The 21865-nt window shown below is 42.9% G+C and overlaps 1 long non-coding RNA gene across 1 annotated transcript; it reads left to right on the top strand.

Annotated features, from left to right (window-relative positions):
* Positions 1-9380: 9380 nt before the first annotated feature.
* Positions 9381-16441, top strand: LOC126490036 (uncharacterized). Its single transcript, XR_007589136.1, has 3 exons — positions 9381-9465; positions 10698-10907; positions 16339-16441. It is a non-coding gene; the product is annotated as an uncharacterized lncRNA (long non-coding RNA).
* Positions 16442-21865: the final 5424 nt, after the last annotated feature.

Raw genomic sequence — 21865 nt, 5'->3', positions numbered from 1 at the left:
CCCCCCCCCCCCCCCCGAGCTGTATTTAGGAGAATTCTCTCTGTAGAACTGCTGTAAGTTACATTGTTAATATGAAGTCAACTGTTTGGACAGACTGCTGTGGGTTATCTACCTTTTCTGTAGGAGGGACAGTGACCACTAACTCAGGAAACAGTGTCTTAACTGCAAACAAATAAGACAAACACCCCGTAGTATCCTGTTGTGTTCTACTCAGCATCTGCCTGCACTTCCTCACAGGTAGGTTAATCTCTGCACTTCTTACCCCTGAGCTAAACAGTAGTAAATGCTTACAGCAAACACGTAGCACTTCCCATTCACCAGGCACTACTTCTACCTTTTGCATGTAACAAATTTAATCCACAGTGATGATTGGATTCTAACCGAAACTTGATGAGGTGGACATCGTTCTTACTAAGTCATACAGGTGATGCAGTCAGTAGTTCAATGGCTTGACTTCAGAGTCTGTGCCTGAGTGGTTAGCAGCCTTGCCTCTCGTGTTCTGCAGCGTTCTAGAAAGGACTCAGAGGGTCGCAACTCACGTAACCATCTCCTGTTGAAGTCATATAGCTTCCCTCGTCTGTCCGTGGATGATGGATCCTTGACCCCAGCTAGCCTGTAAGGACTCCGGTCCCTTATGAATGAGAGCATGCTCCTTCCCCGGGCCTGATAAGGCACAGCGTATCTACATTCTACTTTTGTTATCAGTTCCATTTCCCAGACATCTAACCATTTTGGTTGTTATCTCCTGTAAGTGTTCCAGAACCTGCTCTACCAGGGATCCCACCTCAGTCCCCCTAGCTTCCTAAGGAAGAAAGGAAAAGAGGGGTTTTGTTTAGTGATGGACAGGGGACAAGAAACAGAACTTGTCCAAGCTCCCAAAGTCATAAACCATTTTACCAGGAGAGCAAGACAGAAGCCCTGAGCAGTGGATGCAAAGTCATTTCAATTCCCCAGGGAGAGGAATCTATATGGACACATGACAGCGTTAGTGGCAAATCTCTTGGTCGCCCAGGGAACTATGCTGGTGGGAACCATGAACTCATGTACCTTAAGCAAATAAACAGATAAAGGGAGAAGCCACACCACAGCTCCAGCCAGCTGCCGCACTATTGTGAAACCTCTCCCGTCTTTAGTTAAATGTTGTAAGATAATTGATGGTTACATTTTTTTTCTTGTTTCTTGTGGTATTGTGGTCTTCCCCCTCAGAGGAGAGTCATCCTTTCAAGTGGGATCCAACAACCTTCCTCAAAGGTTGGAAGTCAAAACTGAGCCAACACCACTTTGAAATGATAGTTAATGTCAGGTTGGCAGTGTTTGGGAATCCGAAGGTGTTTGCGTTAGCAGCTTCCTTGCTTGGTTCCATTATTTGATTTTTGTGTAAATAGCATGTCCATTCGGGCGGTGTTTTGCATGGTTAGCATGGGGGTTACACACAGCAGTCACTCAAAGCAAAGGACTTTCTCTTGTTCGCTCTAGTAATTTCTGTTTCAGCATGGTTTGAAAATGCCACCTGACTCTCCCGGTCCCACACTTCCTGTCTGGTTTAAGTTGTGTGTGGTATAAACATTAACAGGGACAGCTTTCGTGGGGCTCACTTTGAAGTGACTCTTGGAGGAGAATCACTTCCCCAATCTGGTGCTTGTCCCTTTGCTCACAGAATCAGATTGGGATAGGTGCACACAGGAGGGTCCGGGCCATGCTGTGAAGCACAGCCACCATCTTGCCAGCTCCACTGAGGACCTGTTGAGCATATAGCAGACTTCTTCAGCTTGCCACGCGCGTCACCTCATAGGTATTAGGCCATCAGATGATACTGAAGAAGAAAGTAAGTTAAAGAAAGAATTAAAAATGAATATACCTTTAGATTCTCCAGGACCGCCCGGGGAGATTCCTGCATGTGTAAGATTGGAGGGGTATCGGCAGGAGTCTCTTCGATCCCAAGCTCCTGAACCTGATTACCTTGCTGCACTGGTCCCAAACATCTCAGGGGTCCTGTTCTGCAACCACAGACACCAAGATTCATTTATAAGTCCCCAAATTTCTTGCCTGGTTTTGACTCTGCTGTACTCTTTTTCTACCCTTGGAATGGTCTTCTTTTGTATAAAATCAATGACTTCTTTTCTCTTCCAGAATACAGTCCTTTTGCCGGGTGGTGGTGATGTACACCTGTCATCCCAGCACTCAGGAGGCAGGGTCAGGAGGACCTCTGTGAGTTTGAGGCTGGTGAGTTCCAAGACAGCCAGGACTACACAGAGAAAACCCTGTTCTGAAAAACCAAATGAACCAAATAAACAAAAATCCCCAACTGTTTTTGCTCACTTTCTGGGGGATTTCATATAGTGGATCTGATCGCAGTCACGCCCCCACATACGTCTTCTCATACCAACTCCGAGATTTACCCCACCCTGACTTCCGTGAAATCTGTGCAGCGCCCTTCTTAACTTACAGCCGTGCTCCGTTCTGCTCCTGCTCCACGCGGCTCCAGCTCGGCTCTGCTCCTCTTTCTCCTGTTGCTCATGGTCACATTGGTCTTTGACGATCTTGCCCGCCCCTGCGGTCATGTTGCATTTGCTTTCTGTGGTCCCCTTCCTCACTCTCCTCCCACCTCTCCGTCCCTGACATGATGGTGTGGGTTGTGACATGCTGGAGTTGAATAGCCTTGGTTTTTCCAGGGTGATCAGTCTGGGGTGGGGTAGGGGGCAGAACCAATTCAAGCAACTCACAGATCAAAATGGACTCAGAATTTGATGTTAGCTCTGCCCTTAAATATCCTCTAAAGTGGATTCGCTATCCTTTGGCTTGCCCAGGTAGCTCATATTTCCCCGTATTACAAATTACAATATCAACCACCTAGGAACGATCATTTTAAAAATATTTATTTATTTTAATTTTTACATCTATCAGTGTTTTGCCTCCAAGTGTGAATGTGCACCACATGTGCATGGAGCCTGAGGATCACCTGGAACTAGAGTAGCAGGCAAAACACTTAAACACATAAAATAAATATCAATAAATATTTTTAAAAATACAGTAAAAATATTTTAAAAGCCTCCCCACAGCATGTTTTTAAGCTCAATCATTTTAAAATTCAGATTTTTTAATTTTGTTTTGGTTTGTTTGTTTGTTTGGTTTTGTGTTTCAAGACAGGGTTTCTCTGTGTAGCTTTGAAGCCAATCCTGAAACTCACTTTGTAGACCAGGCTGGCCTCGAACTCACAGAGAGTCACCTGCCTCTCGAGTGCTGGGGTTAAACGTGTGCACCACTACCGCCCGGCCAGATTTCTGATGTTTAAGAAGGTAGGTACTCTATTTGCTCTAGCAACATTGTGAGACCCTCACATTGAGCAGAATCAGCTTCAGAGGGTCAGAAAAGAAGCTGGGTCCGCCCTTCCTGGACACCTCCTGCTCTTCTTGTGCTTGTCATTCTGTGACTTCAGGGCTTTGGTGTCAAATGTTGACCCCTGATCCAGGATGTACTTGTTGGGGTGACTACTTGGGATTTACCTGTTAGGCCTATAGTTCAGGACAGTATTGTTTGGTGAATGAACATGTCCCTGGCATAATAGTAAACTCAGTAGCATATGGGACAAAGCCAGGGTTCCATAGGGTCATTGATTACTATTGCCAAATGTTGACTTTTGGTGTTTTAACAGCCCGACATAGACCATGCATTTTGGTGGTTCAGCACTTATTAAGCAGGCGCAAAACCCCAAGTCTGACCCTCAGCACTGAAAAAGAAAAAAAAAAATACTTGAGACTGCAATAGCAGAGTCAAAACAAAATCAGTTCCTACAATTCCAACAAGCTGTTATATCTACAAGAAACATTTAGCTGTGTTCTACTTTGCAGTATTGAAAAGGTGGAGTGTGAGTAATTCCTTTCAAGCTATTAGCACTGTGTATATGGGATGGTGTGTGCTTGAAGTTTGAGCTGGGACCCTTTGGGAGGAAGACACCAAGAATGTTTAAGAGCGATATGCAGCAAGGAATGACTTTCGGAACTGCGTCCCCGTGCTCTCTCTCCTTCCCGAGTGGCTGGCACAGGGTGTTTTTGTGGTTCTTCTTCTTCCTCCTCCCCCACCCCCTTCTTCTGAAACTTACTGCTAAGGAAGGCAGGTCATTGATAAACTTACAAGTTTCTCCCTTCAGGTACTTTTTGTCAACATTTATTGTAGCTTTTATTAGGTTGGAGAAAAGGCTTTGCACAGAGGGCCAGAGGTGTTGTCATTAGTTGTCAACTAGCCATGCATCTGTTTTCTCTGAAGACCACCGGACTCCATCACTAGGAATGAGATGACGTTGCTGACTCATATCTTAGTATCCGTGGGCATGGCGCTCTCCCTCTCGCTGGGGCCAGGTCATGTGCACAACTCTGGAATAGAAGAGGGGGGCCCACAAAAGCCTTGGTTTAAAGCCTAGGACCAGTTATCCTGCTTTTCATATCACACTGAATTCCATACCTGTTCAAAGGTCCACTGCACAGACACGATGGTGTCAGCAAACGTTTGCATGTAGAAGTCCCTCGGAGGTCACGTGTTTTGGCTACTAAGTTTGATTCACAGACTTGAATGTTCAATCCCTCCATCTGATATGACCAAAAGTGCTAACAACAAAACAGATCAATGTGTTTCTATCCTTGTAGATATAGAGATTCTCTCTGGTGTTATCTTTCTTTGACATTGTTCATGGCAAATGAGGTGTCATTTTTCTTCCACCCCTATGGTCCAGTTCTGGAAATGATGTCGGCCGTTGTTTAGGAACATCAGCATGAGTATAAATATTCAAAGTAATATCCTCTTCAAAATTTTAGTTCTTAAGCAAGTTTAATGGAGTTTCTCTACAAGCTCTGCTGGTGGAGCAAATTTATGATGATGTGGGCCCATCATGTAGTAAATCTGGAGACACTCGTTTCTCAGAAGTAGCAAAAAGAGCTCTTTTATAGTACGCCTTCTCCCTACGTCAGTGTGCTCTGTGCTGGACCACCAAGTTGGCGTCATAGTGACATCTCTGTGTGCCCACACACCGGTCTCCTTAGGCAGCGGGCAATTCTTCCAAGCAAACTTCCCGAAAAAAAATGAAACTCAGTTTTTCTCTTGTTTAGTTTTCAGGTTGAGCCATTTCCAAATCACTTTCCAGTCTCTCTCCACGAAACCACAACTGGTTAATGGAAACCTACAGCACTTGGTGAAGTGGGGGGTACAATGACAGGCCCCTCAGTCTGTTTGCTTCTCTGAATAAACAAGTCTTTTCGGAGGGCACTGCTAGTGGTTTGAGCCTTGGCAATCACTCTCCTCAAAAAACGTGTCTTGTGAGAGCAAGCGGTTCTTCCTGGGAGAATGAACACCTTTCAGAATGCTTTCTGTTTGTTTAGTTTCTTGATTATATGAAGTATATTAAAACCAGCCCAAGGCCTATTAACATAATTTTCATGCATGTTAGTTCTGGCAACACACGCTAGGCAGGAACTGTGTGATAAATGAGATAAATAATTTCGATGGAGCAGCGCAATAAAATAAACTTTTCCCATTTAAGAAAGCAAACCATGACCAGTGGTGTGCGTGGGTGTCCATTCATGGCAGGGTGGCATTTTGAGGGTGGCCTCTCTTCCTTAGAATGTTCTGGGGAGAAAAGACTGCTGTTTGATTCTTACAAGACCTAACTGTAGATTTAGAATAAATTATGAAGTGTAGCACCCTTTATTTAAGATGGATTGTCTAGCTTTGGGTGATGTGACATTTTCTTACCATTCTTCATGTCTGACTTTTAGCTCTTTTACTCAAAGAGTAGCCACGGACAGATAGAAGAGGTAAAATCTACCTACGTACACTTATATTGAGATTTTCTACATTTTGAGGAAGAAAAAGTTGGAGGTTGGGTGGATCCATTCTAATGAGTTAGGCACTAACAGGCTTTTATGAGCATACCCCATTTTTTCAAAGTAAGTAATCCCAACCACTCTCTATCTTCTGATAAAGATTTTTTTAATATTGAATTTTTCTTTTTTAATTTAAAAATTACCTTTCATTTTATATACTGACCCCAGTTCCTCCTCTCTCCCTTTCTCCTGCCCCCACCTCCTCCCTTCCCATTTCCCATCCATTCCTCAGAAGGAGTAAGGCCTTCCTTGGGGCATCAACAAGGTCTGGGATACCAATCTGAGGCAGAACCAAGCCTCTCCTGCCCCATATCAAGGCTGAGCAAGGAATCCCACCATAGGGAATTGTTGGGACCAGTGAGACCTCAGATCCTGAATTTCTTGTAAACAACTTGTTTTCCCCTGATCTGAGTGCCTACAGCTGCTCTGAGCACGAGCCCTTCAGGCGTTCCTGATGGCAGGAGAGTGGTTTCTGGTGCGTTTGGCTGGGGCGTGGCTATCTCTATAGAATCTGCCCCTGAACACAATAAAGGGGACCTTCTTGGGGCTTTTGGAATCAGTGTTAAAAGGTCTGCGTGTGTCGGTCTGCGTCTGTATTCTCAACCTCCAGCCCCTTGCCCGAAACTCACGAACTGGGTAATAGCGCATAGACAGAGCGCAGACACAGGGGCACAGTGCCCGGCAGGGAATGTTGAACACCTAGTTTTTGACCAAGAAACCAAAATCATACAATGAAAAAAAGAAAGCGTCTTCGACAAATGGTGCTGGCATCACTGAGTGTCGACAGGTAGAAGAATGCAAATAGTTCCATATCTATCCCCGTGTATAAAACCCAAATCCAAGTCGATCAATGACCTCAACATAAATCCGGTTACACTGCAACTGACAGAAGAGAGAGTGGGAAGTAGCTTGACTTTCTGATAACGTTCCAAGTGTTCATTGTAGTACTGAAATATAGACAGTGTAAGCATATCTCTTGAACTTGTTCCTTCTTGCGGAACTAAAACTGTACCCACTGCACAGCGGTTCTCCATTTCTTTTTATTCCTCAAATAATAATCAGCTAGAAAGAAAATTTAGCAACAAGTACAAAGTGTGAAATTTATTAACGAGATTTTAATTTTGTTAAATTTCAAATGCCTTTCTAGAGATGCCAGCATATTGATGCCGATAGCAATGAAGTTTGTGTGTATGGAAGCCCCTGACTGCCGTTTCTAAACCGGTGAGAAATATTGGTTCATATCTCTACCACATACTGTACATTCCAGTTTGTCTTGGCCTAACTTAGCTGTTATCAGAAGATTCTGGCTTAGCAATCTGGTATTGACAATTGCCTGGTGGAGTGAGCACGATTTTTGGTTCTTCCTGAATTATCCACAGAAACACAGATGAATTGTATGGCACAATTATATCTCAATAAAGGTGTTCAGACACATGCTTTAAAGAACTTTGGATCCTAAACTATAAGGAAAAAGCTAAACAAACCAAATAGAGCAACTAGATTAGAAATAACAAGTGTCCATGGGCAACAGATTAGAAGAAATCAGGGGACAAAGTGGTTCTCTGTGCACTGAAGTTCAAAGAATCCTGGACCCTTTTAGCATCTCTGTAGATTGGGTGGTGAGGCTGGGCACCGTAGACTTGTTCACGTCCGGCCATGGAGGGGACAATACTGTCTCATTCTGATTTGAGCTAGTTGTGAGTCATTGATAGGGGCAAAAATCACTCGTTTTAGGGTAAAAAACAAAATAAAAAAACCCAATGGCTACCCATCGAGGTCACAAAGCAACCTCTGGTTCTATTCCTATGGCTGCCTGCTTCTCACGAGGATGGAAATCATTTAGTTCTCGGGCCAAACATAACATTCTTTTTATTACTCCTTTGAAGTGAAACCTTATTCTTTGTGTATTTTTATAAAAATACAGGACCTCAAAGAGGAAGTCTCACATTAAGTGAAACCTGAGACTACCGACTATTGATCATAATATGTAGGTGTCCAGATGAGGGCTTAGTGGGAAAGCCTGCTGAAAGTCTGATGGCTTCAATGGAGAACTGATAAGAAAGAAACAACTTTCAAAAGGGGCTCTCACTGTCCGTGCTGCCTAAAGCGTGTGCTGTTGATCTACTCATCTTCGGAGCTTATCTTAAAGCTCATATCAATAGTCTCCTACAACGTTGAAGGTTGAGATCGTGGAGGGGGGGAGCATTTTCTATTATCCTATTATTCATATAAATGTTCCCTTTCTACCAGAAAAAGACAAATCAATTTATGTTAAGAATACAGTGAATTTAGAGACTGAAGTCTTCATCATTTTAGTGTGTAACTCACGTTACTGAGGAAATATTTTACATTTTTGTACCAAATCTTTGAATATGTGTGTTTTTGTTTGCATGACACATATAAAGTATACAGTAGTTGCAGGTAGCAATTCTATGGTGCAATTCAGCCCATAATGGACTTCCTCATCTCTTTTTGTTTGATATATTATTTGTTATATTAAACAAATTATTCACTAATTAAAATACTAGCTGTGCCCAGCCAGAGCAGTTTAATTTACATTGTGATGGGGATCTTAAATCCAGTCATTTTTTTATTGAGAGTTTTAAGTATTCAGAACACAATTTTTGTGCTCCCAGATTCTAAAGCAACCCTGGGTACAATCAGCAGTAACCAGATGACCACAAACAGAAATGAGGAAGGTACTTGTTGGAAAGTTGGTGCTTTAGGTAGTCTAGCCAGAGCCTAGGGGTTGTCTACAATCCTCTAGCTTACACGTGCATTCTGTCTGCCCGTTTGATCTGCCTCCTTGGGTGGGAGCTAGTGGTTCTGGAAATCCCTTTAAATTGGTGGAGAGCATCTGGTGGGAGAGCCACAGCGCTGCCATTTAAATCACCATATCAAGGTATCCACTGACAGACTTTAACACCATCCTCCTGGCCTCAGTGTGGAGAAAAGACCTGAGCTGGCTCTGGGTCCTCGGAGATGCTCAGACCATTTACATTCACTCAAACTTTCAATCTAGGTATCAGGCACTTTGCTAGGGTATGCTTTGCAGGCTGAAGTGTGTTCAGAGCCCCAAACTCAGCCAGTTTGAAAGTATTTGCAGAGACTTACAAGTATTGAAAGGGGACTTGCTGACAATGTTTGTTTGGAGGTGCTTCTCCCCCACGTACTGCACTGTACTCCGACGTGGTGTTTCTGCAGTGAGACGCACGTTCGTGCGTCCTTCAGGGGATTCTGAATTATGTGATCTCAGAAACTAAGCAGGGTTGGGCCTGGTTAGTACTTGTATAGGAGAACAAATAAAATAAAGCCAAGGGAGGAGGCATTTCCAAATGATTCTTTGCAATGCCTGAGAATATCTAAGTACTTGTTGGAAAGGAGGGGGCTGAGTTAACCAGAGGGGGCACCAATCCTGCTCCTTGGAGAACATAACTCACAAATGGCATAGGTGCTTTCCCATATTCTTTAAAACAAAGTGTTTAAATACCGGCCCTTCCTTCCTCAGAATGTTTCCATGTTTCCACCTCTGAAATACTCTGTGCATGGAGGTTCAGCCCAGTGCCCAACGTCATGAAGAACTCAACTGCAGGTTTGTCTCAAGGTCCTTGCAAAAAGAGCAAAAAGAGGGGCAATTCTACTTCAAACAGGGTTCTCCCCAATCCTTGTTTTAATTTGAACAGGCAAGAGAAGGCTCTGAGAAAGTTTGATAATAGGGTATTTGGCCCCTCTCCTGTCTTTGAATTTGTTAGCATCTGTGGAGTGGACTGATCTTCAGTGAGTGTCCCTAAACACTTGCTCTCCCAGGAGTGTTCAAACTTTCTAGAATTTCTGGAAGAATGAAGCATCTTGGTCAATTAATTATAGTCATTTTAGGTTAGTTGGTCCTTTTTAAAAAAAATTAAGATGAAAATATTGGGAAAATATTTAAATATATAAAATAAGGCAGTGGACTGGAGGGAAATCCTTCACTGTGCAAGGCAAGCTGCAGAGAGAATACGTCTGCATCAAAGCTGAGCTGGCTTCTCTCTTTGTGCTTTGGCCTGTGGATGAACTGTGCCATCTTCCAAAGCTAAGGCAAAAAGAAAACTTCACTGATAGCTTTGCCAGGGAGTTATAAGTGCTCTCCTTTTGTTAAATTCATGTTTTTAATTTCCTGGTGAGGAAGTTTAAGAGGATAAAATAATTTTATAGCTAACGTATAAAAACAGGAAGGGATCCATTAAGCAATCCCTCAGACTTTAATATACACACAGATCCCTGGGGAATCTTGTTAAAATGCAAATGCAATGGGGCTGAAGTGAGGTAGAGTTTCAACTACTCCATCAAGCCTCGGGTGATGTCCATCCTGCTGGTGTGGTACCACACTCTGAGTGCTAAGGTACTGAAAATGTGTAAGAAACAAAGACAAGGGACTGAAGTTTTGATTGACAGCATCCCTTATTTCAGCTCCAAGTCTTGTCTCTCTAGTTAAACCACACTGAATCTTTGATTTCCAAGTTTTGCGTTGTTTGTGTATGTATTGGGATATTTGTGTATGTTTGATATAATTCTTGGGGCATTAGTGAAATGACACCAACTCACAACTTTCATTTATACCATGATGGGAGTCTGCCATCCCAAAACATAATACTAAGTCATGGAAGTTTCAAATCACAATATCTATTTATTTCTGTACATTCCCTCAGCTTTGAAATGCACATAAAAATCACAGAAGTAAGTGTGTCACGACCCACACTTCACAGGACTTCTGGTAAAAAGAGGGCAGTTGCTACATTTGGATTCTTTAGCCAATTCTTTTAATCCAGTTCTTTCATCTTTGAGGTCTCACAGAGAGTTTGATTTACCCAACCTTCTCACAACTAAAGACGACACAGAAAACAACTGGAGAAAGTGCCTCAGCCACAGCAGTTTGCAATCCCTTCCTTCTCCACTGTGTGTAACCATCTAAGCTCTCCTGGTAGAAGCTAAGCGAAGCAGAGCTCGTCTCATTGTAACGCTCTGAGTCTGCATGCAGGGGACGCGTTTTTCATGGTGAGCTCATGTGGTCTGCACACTCTGTGCTCTTCATGGAGAGACTGGCGTTGAGGGGCCAGCTGTCAACTTTGATTTATATCCAGATCATTAAGTAATTCAAAAGTACCTAAGAATGTTTTGGATTAAATTTTCCAGACTGGGGAGAAGGAAGCAAGGGTGGGAGGAAGTGGGAGCCATGCAGGTCTTTAGTGAGGCCCGACCACTGTTCTTACTCTGAGGGAAAGGTGGGACGGAGGAGGCATGCAGAGGAAAGTCAACTGAACAAGTGTTGGAAACGAGTTCACTGGAAACTGAAAGCTGAAGAAACCAAGCATTTTACCTATAGCACAGTGATGAAGGCAGCACTCAGTTCTCGCTCCGAGGGTCACGGCGCATAAAAAGATCTATCAATGGTCACTGCACATAAAAAGATCTATCAATTCTCCGTCTTTGCAAGAGAAATGTTTACAAATATAGATCTGGAAGATTAGTCTTTCCTCACAGATCTCAACAATTTTCATTTCATTTCTTTTAAAAGTCAAATAGTGTGGAGGTAATAGAGTGTTTTATTATTATTATTATTATTTTTAATGACAAAAGTTACTGTGTGAGATTCATTAGTGTGGAGTGCCGAGCTAGAGCTAATAGTGAAATTTCCTAATCTTTCCAAGTAAAATCTAGCTTCCCCATAACTGAAAAATATAAGTGCCACACACTAATCTGCACTTTGTAATTTGTTCTTTCTTCTTTTGAAGTTCTTTATTAGCGGTGCCCTCTACCACTGGATCACTACCGAGACCCATTCTAAATGGGTGTGAATTTACCCTGGTGCCAGCCTGTCTTAACCTTGGTTAAATGTGTGCCAACTGTTTCACAATGAACCTTTACTTTCTCTTTTATGACCTGTTGTAAAAGCTGCGCCGAGAGCCAGTGAATGGAGCTGGCTTGTGTATTATGTCCATAGGCTCGAACGTCCGCGCCGGAGCCACAGGGATGCTGCCTGCTGATCCACATTTCTCTATGCGCGTCGTCCACTCTGAATAAACACTGCCAGAGAATTCTCACACACTTCTGAAAGCCAGACTCCCAACTCGAGGAGTCGGCAGAGCCGCTTCCCTCTGCTTATTCTTCTTTACTCTCTTCACCTTCTTCTCTGCCCCCGCCCCTCTCAAAGGAAAATGAACAGCAAAAAGAGAGATCCCATCAGTCAGCCTTCCTCTTCTATGTCTCCTCTGTCATGCGTGTCGAGGAGGAAGCTGATATTTTTATAAAAATGGCAGATGTGACTGAGAATAGCTCCCCTTTTCATCAGAAGTCACAATGGTCTAAAACGACAGTCAGCCAGGTGAAACCCAATAATTTCACAATTTATTTTCTTATGGGAAACACTAATTTAATTCCCAGTTTGTAACTTGACTAAAGTGTGTGTGTGTGTGCACGTGATCGTGTGTGTGCATGCGTCACATGTACACACGGGTGCTTTCATGTGTGGACAGAGGGCACATGCACAAATGTGTATATGTGTGTGCATGTTGTGTGCATGCACATGCGTGCTTGTGTGTGGTGTGTGTGTATGTGTGTTTGTCTTCATGTGTGAGCACATTGTGTGGGATGTGTGAGTGTGTGTGTTCATGCCTGTGTGTATGTGAGTGTGTGTTAGAATTAGCCACTTTTCTGTTGGTAGTAAGAGTGTGGCAAGAGCTTAACACTAGCGTTCTGAAATCTAAAATAACTTGTGCAAACAATAGAAATATTGAGCAAGGAAAGCCAAGAAGTAGACTCAAATAATATCTGAAAATATCAAAAGCAGAGTGTGTTGAACTCATTTTACTGACAAAAGGGGTAAAATAGGAGGAAATAAAATAAAGCAGTTAAATTTTGGGAGAAAGTGGATTCTAACATCGAGCAAATCAAGATCAGTGTAAATGTCATTTACTCCCAAGAGACACCTTCTGGGAAATGTCTCATATTGGCTCTTCTTGAAGAGAACTGTCTGTAAATAAAGTTTGTGACTTTCAGGCTTAGAATCCCAGGGTCTTTTTCTTAGCACATGGAATAGATTTTCTGCATGACACATTCCAAACTATGACTCTTGCTCATTATGTGAGCCCGTTGATCTCTTTAGATTTCTCTAGAGCAGTAACATACTTTATCATCAAAAGGGAACCAGGACTTATTTATTGGAGAGACATATAAACAAGGAGTAATCTAGGAACTGCATGCACACCTTTTTCCTGCTAAAGAAATGGAGAGGCCACCCAAGCAGGGAGCCAGGCCCCTGGACCATGCTGCCCACTTGGTCTCCTCTCAAGTTGCAGAAAGTCTGCAGTGGGAATCTTCTCTGTTTACCTCGAGAGTTTGGCTGTCATGGAAGTGGAAGGTGAGGGGCCATTTGTTCACATCTGTGTAACACCACCAAGCAGCAAAGGGCAAAGTGTGTGCTCTCTCACACAGAAAGACACGCCTGCTACTTCACACTTGGGAGCGAGCCAGGTGTCTTGAAGCCAGTGGGAGCAAGCATCAGGGTGGGGCACATGGGCCTCAACACAGATGCTGCTGAGTGACTCTTCCCATGCTGATGTGTTTATCATCAAGAAGCTACTGTACCCTGGCTCTGAATTCAGCCAGGTCATTCCCAGTGGCTTTGTGGGGAAGGAAAGTACAAAAAAAAGAAAGAAAGAAAGAAAGAAAGAAAGAAAGAAAGAAAGAAAGAAAGAAAGAAAGAAAGAAAGAAAGAAAGAGAAAAAAGAACGACAGACCCCGGGGGGAAAGGCGACAGACCCTGGGGGAAAGGCGAGTCAAAGGCTTTGGTCTTGTCATCCATGAAATGTCGAGAGGAGCTTCCAGAGTCTCAAAGCAGAGCACACTCTCTGGAGGTTTGCTGGTAAAGACCTTTATTTAGGTCAGTGTTACCTTCTTTCTTAAGCATCACCCTTCATCGCAACCAGATAGCACTGCAGGATCCTTCTCAAACACTTCACTTCACCCAGTGGCTGGACTTGCCTTTGGGTCTGTTTGACATCCCCCAGGCACATTACAGCACCGTGGCTTTTCTTGGTCGGAGAGTTGAGCGGTCAAGACTCAGGGAAGCCCAGAACAATACTAGAAGAAACAATGGTTTAGAGGCACAGGTATAGTCTAAACCATGTTGCTATCTTCTGCGGCTAGATTGTGTAGTGGATTCATAGGTAGGGGCAGATCTTTCTCTCACCGTTTTGTTCTTTTCAGAATTCCAAGTGCCTGGAATACTTTTGAAATGTGGTTGCTATTCAGTGGCTGGCTTCTGAATGAATAAATGAATGGAAAAAAATGGCTATGTTATATCATCGAGGTTAATTCCTATTTTGTATCTAGAGAGAATTTATTTTGAAACTTTGAGTTTTTCTTTTGAAGTAGAATGTTGAAGTCTTTCTCCTGAATTTGTCAAGGCCACCAAATTTGTAGCAAATAAGAGTTAAGAAGAAAACCTCAGAAATGTGGTTTAAAAGAAAACATTTTATTTTTGAGATCCAGAGAATAGTATTATGAGCATCTTTCCCCATTAGTAAAACCTCACCAACTCCTTGTGTGTCCCTGAAATGAATAGGGTTTTCAGGTACCAATGATATAAATGTATTTTAAAATCACCTGCTTCTTCCACATTCTATGTTTCAAAGCAATGGTTCTCAAATTAGCGTGTGCACAAGAATTTCTTAGAAGAATTCTTGAACCCCAGCTTGCTAGATCCCACCTTCTGCATGTCTGGGATAGGAGGGTCACAGATCTCACAGATTCCCAGGCAACGCCACTGGTCCACAGGCTCCACTTTAAGAATCATCATTCCAGGACATAATTTCTTGAGATAAACACGACTTTTATTGTTTGGGTTACTCCTTCCCAAATGCCCTCTGAAAGACGCTGGGCCTACGAGTCACTGTATTCTAACCACTAAGCCTTATAAAACCTGTGAGGCAGGTACTATTATCATGCCCCTTCTGAGGAGGAGACAATTTGAAGACTAAGTGGGAAGATCCAGCTTGTACATCCAGGCAGTGTGGTCTCAGATTCGTAACCACGAAATTATACCAACGTTTACAAAACAACTGACTAAGGTCTTCTGAGCCATGTGGTTTTGAACCAAAGTGCAGAAAAAGTCTGTCTCATTGTTGGGAAAAGCAAGTGTTGGGATGAGAAAGCTGGATGGCTCTTGAAATGCTCCAACTCTTTATTGTGGCTCAAGGCAGAGGGAACCACCCTCTTCTGAGGGCACAGAAAATGATGGCAAACAACCTGGAGGCCCCTTCATCGGCAGGGAATTGATAACTATATTTTCTCAATAAGGGTCTAGCCAATCAGTGCTTGAAACACAGATGCAAAAGAAAGAATAATACCAAGGTGTATTGAGTAATGTGTTTAAAACTGTTTATTTGTCTGCATATACATAAATCCTTCCAGGGGGCACACCCAGACTTGGTTGTCATTGTGCATTGGGGGGGAGGACTGTGTGTCCGGGGGAATGAAAAGGAAAGGTATCTCTTCACTTTCCTTCCACAGTGTTTCAGCTTTGAATATTAAATCATTAACACATAAGTGCTAGTGATAGATTTACTGGGACTAATTTTGGGGGTTCTTTCCCCATCATTCCTAGTGTCTCAGAGGTCCCTTCGACTTACCTCCTGTGAAGCCATCTTTTCTCGGGGAGCTACACAACAGGCTTGTGTGGTGTTATCATGGGAGTCACAGTTAGTATGGTGCTCCAGTGATTTCGCACTTACTTTTGCATGGATATGACTAAATACAACAATTTGGAGGAAATGAAAAGGGTAATTTTGCTTAGGAAACCAAAGTTGCTTTAGTCATAATGGTATCCTAGATTAATAGAGAATTTTATAGTTTATAAACTCTTTTCACATGCGTGAGGTCATACATCCCTCACAACAGTTCTGCGAGGTAGCTATTATCTTTGCCATTTAATAGATGAGAAGACTGAGGTTCAAAGGGCTCCAGCTATTGGTCGGAGGTCACAAGCTAGTCAACAGTGGAGCCTGGACTGGTACCCAAGTACTATACCTCTAAAGCCCAGGAAATGTTCCTCTCATCTTTTTGGGAAATTATAAAAGGAGATTAACCAATATGCTTTTTAAAAGATCAAAATGTCCACAATGTCAGGACTGCCACAGCCACACCAGGAATATTCCATACACCTACACTCCTGGGTTCGTCCATGGGCCTGCAGCTCTTATTACCACTGTTGCAGTCACGACACATGTGCCGCCGTGGCCCCTGTTCTTTCCCACTTGGTTCGGCTGTCCTGAAGCGTTTTCCAAGTTGCAACACAGTTTGCATAATTAGTAACTTAATGCGTTTAGATTCCCTTAAGAACCATTTTACATCTGCTGCTGTTTAACACGGATTCGTTTGATTCATTCATTCATTTAAGAAATAATTGCGAAGCCTCTTCTTTCTATAGGCAAGACCTTACACCAAAGACGGAGGACCTGCCAGTGATGGACAGGGACACCGAATGGCCTGCAGGGAAGGAGGCAGGACTTGGGGAGCCAAGCACACCTTCCAAGAGGAAGCATGTGTGGAGACGTTTGCATGTTTCCCAAGTCGTTGCTCAAAGCAGCAGCATGCCTACAAACACCTTTGTGTCTACAGTCCTCATATACTTCCGGTAAAGTTCTTTAAAATACAAGGCAAAAGCCAGGCATGGTGGCTTAGGCCTCTAATATCATTTGTGCAGAGACTGAGGCAGGAGGATTGCAAGCTGAGGCTAAGCCCAGGCTCCAGAGCGCATGCAATGCTAGCCTGAGTAAGTCGATGAAATAAATCCCAGCTCAAAACAGAAAGAGCACTGGAAGCAGAAAGCCAACCTAGAAGGTGACTGGTAGCATAGTGCCTCCCTAACATGAGTTAGGCTTGGGTTCAATCCCCGGTGCTACAAAAACATGGACCCAAGGTGAATTGCATCTTTCTGGCTTAAGGTGTTTGCATTCCTCTACACAGCTACTGGACACACTGCTTCCTTAGAGCCGTCACACGTAGCGCTTTGTTGAACATGAATGTGACTTTTACACCTGGAAAATGATATCCTTTTGTGGTTGCAATTTGCAAATTTTTTTGTTTCATATGTCATGATAGTCATACTTCCCGTGGACTTCTTTATTAATTGTATTTCTTTTTAAAATTATTCTCTGAAAATTTCATCTGATAGTTTTATCTTCTTTCTTCTCCCCAACTCCTGTCAGAGCCTCCCCGTTTCCTACAGGCCCAGCTTCACAGTCCTCCACTGCTGGTGGGAATGCAAACTTGTACAACCACTCTGGAAATCAGCATGGTGGCTTCTCAGAAAATTGGCAATCAACCTATCTCAGGACCCAGCAGTACCACTCTTCGGCATATACTCAAAGGATGCTCAATCATACAGCAAGGACATTTGTTCAATTATGTTCATAGCAATGTTATTTGTAATAGCCAGAACCTGGAAACAACCTAGTTGCGCCTCAACTGAAGAATGGATAAAGAAAATGTGGTACAATTACACTATGGCGTACTACTCAGCAGTAAAAATTAACGACAAAAAAAAAAAAAACAAACACAAAAGCAAAAGCAAACAGCCACTATCAGCACGGAGGCTGATTTGTATTGGCCAGCTAATCCTGACTATGGGCCTACTGCAGTGGGTTTGATCTAACCCAGCTGATTTTTCCTCTCCCATTTGTGAACAGCTTCATGGGGCCGGGTGGGACTTTGCGCCCACTTCCCCTCCTCCATGCTGCGATTTTGTCTGGCTTGAGTCTTGGAGGGTAACAGACAGGGCTCTACTTGGATTCTTCCTCATGCAGCCATCCAGCTGGACCAGCACCAGTTGCTAAAGATGCTGTCTTTTCTCCAGTGTCTGTTGTTGGCCTCTTTGTCAAAAAGCAGTGTCTGTAAGTGTGCCTTTCGTTTGTCTGGGTTGTGTATGCTTTTTTTTCTTTGCCTAATCACATTTTAAGGTCTGAATATTTTCTTACTCTTCGTATATTTTAGGACAATTTCAATATCATTCAAAAATAGATTACAGCTAGGTTTTTATATTCTAGATATGGCACAGATAAATCTGTCAATTTCATTCTACTCCTCTATTTTCCTGTTTATAGTTGAAGATTTCTTTCAAAGAAAGCTGTGATTCTGTTACATGATTTTATTGTCCTTCTCCAACCCAGGAAGTTACTGTACTTCTTGACGTTTAATTATCAGATCCTCTATGCTAGGTTTGTCTGTTTTGTTTTGTTTTGTTTTGTTTTGTTTTCCTGCTAGGTAGCAGACACTTGCCTAGCCCGAGTTAGGCCTTGGGTTCAATCTCCAGTTTTTCCCTTCAGTTCTAAACAGATTTAGAACGTTTTTGAGTTTTGGATAAAATAGAGACTGAAGTTCACCCCCCCCCACACCCAATTTCTACCCAGATCTTGGAACACTATTTGTGAAAATGTTTTCATTTCCATATCGCATACTACATTCATACACAGCAAAGCTTTCATATTGTTTGAATAGTCTGTATGCCTTTTTTTTTTTTTAACTCAAATTTTCACTCCATAGCCCAAGCTAGCTCTGGATTTGGGATCGTCCTGCCTCAGCCTCTAAGGTACTGGGTTATAGGCATGCGACACAGCTTGAATGTGATTTAGCACTGAGCTGAGTTTTCAGTATTCTACACTTTTCTTTCCAACAAAAGCAGCCACACTTCCAAATAGTGTCTCTCAAAGCACCGCACACAGCTTAACCTACGTGCTTCGCACATGAATTGCATTTTAATTTTGCTGGACCATAGAATGCCTCTTGTTGGGTTTTTGATCAACTTTATATTTAAGGTATACTTGATTTTAGTGAAGAATCAGACATCATTCATATGTCTAAAATTTCCATTTGGGTGAAGAGATGTTTCTTCTACCAAACTAATATGCCCTCTTTCAATGTCCAAGGCAGTGATTCTCAACCTTCCTAATGCTGAGACCCTTTAAGATACAGTTCCTCATGCTGTACTGGCTCTCAAACATAAAGTTATTTTCATTGCTACTTCCTAACTGTAATTTTGCTACTGTTATGAATCCTAATGGAAATATCTGATCTGTGAGCTACCCAATATGCAAGCCCTGCGGGGCCGCGACCCACAGGTTGAGAACTGCTGGTCTAAGTAAGGCCCTTCTTTTGCTAACTCAGCTTCCACTTTGATAGTTATTTAAGAAAAACTTGATTAAACATTAAGTGGTTATTTCTGGCCCATGCAAACAGTATGGAGAGAGACAAGACTGCGAAAGTAAGTAGCTTTTAAGTGAATTTCTTTGGCCTCTCTATGTATAGAACCATACTGCCTTTGGAAAGGCAGTTGGCTCTGTCCATGACTCACTCGTCTGAGGGTACGCCCTACTGCAGATTAGAAAGCTTTGGGGAGAAACCTGCACGTTTACAAACATGTATAGATAGTTCGCCATTATCCTCTAGAGAATAGAGTACAACAATAGCTTAGCCAGCATTTACATTGTATTAGGGGTTATACGTTATCTGGAGATGATTTTAAACACATAGGCAGCTGTGCATCTATAAAACACATGTACATTTGATGATCTGAGTCCAGAGCTACCGAGTGTCGTTATGTAGGCTCTTTCTGCTAGTGACATGTGATTGATCATTTCTGAGGACGGTGTACCCAGGAAGCGCCCATACCAGGATTGGCATCAGGGCCCACGGCAGTGCTGAGGCCACCTTCACGTGCTGTGCATTCAACAGAGTTTAGCCTGCTGGTGCCGTCCTGAGGCACAGGTTGGCCCTGGGCACTGTGCACGGGCTTTCCTATACTCATTTCTCAGAGTCCGTTCCCAAAGGCCTTGAAGTGGTATCACATTCACAAAGTTATCTAGAAGACATCCACGCGGGGCAGTTTTCAAGTAAGAGAAACAAAAAGCGAAGCAGCGGAGGGCAGAAGTGTGGGCGGTTACAAAGAAATCGCTGTGTTATCACTGAGAACAAAGGACTTTGTTTACTGCGTAGCTGGGCAAAATGCTTCCTGCTTGGGTTAGCTTGACGTAAAATCTGCTTAACATTCTGGTCTGGATGGATGCATTTGACAAGAAAAAAAGAGATCATGTGCGTGCGGTGGTTTTTAATGTTACTATTTTTTTTTTTTTTTTTTGTGACATTCGTGAGCCTACAGCTGGACTTCTGGGTAATGAGCCAAAGACTTAAAATAAATGTCACAAACACAAAATAGAAGAATGAAGGAACAAACCAATGGAAGAAAACAGAGTTTTCAGCTCTCAATACATATGTAGCAATAGGCTTACATTAGCCTTGGCTGGTTTTGAACTCATGAAGTAGCTCAGGCCAGCCTTGAACTTACGGTCGTCTTTCCTTAATCACGGCAGCAATAGAATTACAGGTTGTATGCCACCCTGCCCAGCTGAGATTGCCTAGTTTTTAGACTAGTGTTGCTGCTCATGGTTTTGTGACTCAGTAACTGTTATCATAAAGAGAACATGCCACCTAAGACTGTCACAGAGAGTGTGTTAGCATAAAGAGCCGGGAAGTCATCTCTTCCACATGGCATAGACTGTCAACTCCTACTACCATCATTTGTCCTAACAGTTACTACAACCATGTTTCAGATTAGCCACTCACTCACAATGTTTGCGGTGGGCAAGCGTGCACCCCGCCTCCCAGGCCGTGCCTTCCTGAGGAAGCTGTTGGGATGTCTGGTTAACCTACGATTTAGACTCAACAGTTTACTGTTCGAATTGAAAGAGCAGTCCGTCTTCCATTCCTTTATATTTATGAGGCTTAATTCCAGTTTCTATTTGGATTTGCACATGACCGTCTTCATCTGAATGATTGCCACGCAGAATCATGCTGTTTCTAACCCTTTCCATCCTTGTTTCTCAAGTGTCATGTCCCTCCCCTCAGTCTAGCTCCGGGGGAACTGGGTGGGAACCATCAGAATCTCTCAGGTTTCAAGTTAAAAAAAAATACCTACAGGCATATTGCTAAGGTGACGCCCGACAAATTAGTGGCAAGGTTGGCATATGCTAATAGCAACTCAAGAATCGGGCAGCCTTTCTCCGAAGCAGCTCAGAAAGTAGCTCATTTCCTTCATGAAGATGGGGGTGAAGAGCCAGGCTCTGGGGCAGAAATATTTATATTCAAACTGTCAAGACATTCACAAGACAGTGGGGTCTTAGGAAGTTACTCAGGCATTCTCAGGTTCAAGGTTTTTCTTCTGTAATCAGACAGGATAATTTATTTTTATAGTGTTTTGAGTTTTTTTTTTTTTAAGAAAAAAAACCAAGTAGATGATGGGTGAAGGATCAGTTAACCCAAAGAAAATGATCAACGATTGTGGTCATATTTTGTTCTTTGAGTTTCCCCTTTTTCAGCTCATCTTTATTTCTGGCATCATTTTACACAGGGACCCTTGTTTAGACACTTGGTTTTTAACTATACAACTTCTTATATATAACTTCTGTAAAAGCTGCTCTAGTTTGAAACACGAACAAGGCAGCTTCCATCTGAATGTTGTCCTCCAGCTGCCCTTGCGGTCTGGAAAATAGAGGGCTGTATTATTTCATTCTGTGTGCTATGAGGAGGGAACGAGGGAGCGAGGAGCACCCATGCAAAGACTACTGTGATTTCTGGAACTCAGGAACCCAGAATCATGTGTCTCTGTGGACCCCTCACAGCAAGAGGCTGGGTAAAGGGTGTCCTGAGTCACAGACAAAGTTGCACTCTCAGTGGCCTGGAATAACACTTACAGCTTTCCACACTGTAAGTCCGTGAGCTGGATGGTTAAACGTAAACCATATATACACTTTCTGTGCAGTCAACTTGCCAGCAAGATGCTCCTGAAGACTGTAGGAATACTATTTGGATTTGATTTTTTTTCTCTTCCTCTCCTCTTCTCCTTTTTCTCCTTGTTCTCTCCCTCCTCTCCTCCCCTCTTTCTCTTCTTTTCTTCCTTCTCT

This window comes from Alexandromys fortis, unplaced genomic scaffold (assembly GCF_014885135.2).
Source record: "Alexandromys fortis isolate MF-2015 unplaced genomic scaffold, M_Fortis_MF-2015_v1.1 scaffold_19, whole genome shotgun sequence".
NCBI lineage: Eukaryota > Metazoa > Chordata > Mammalia > Rodentia > Cricetidae > Alexandromys > Alexandromys fortis.
Note: the sequence above shows the minus strand (reverse complement) of the source record. Positions and strands in the feature narration are given on the sequence as shown.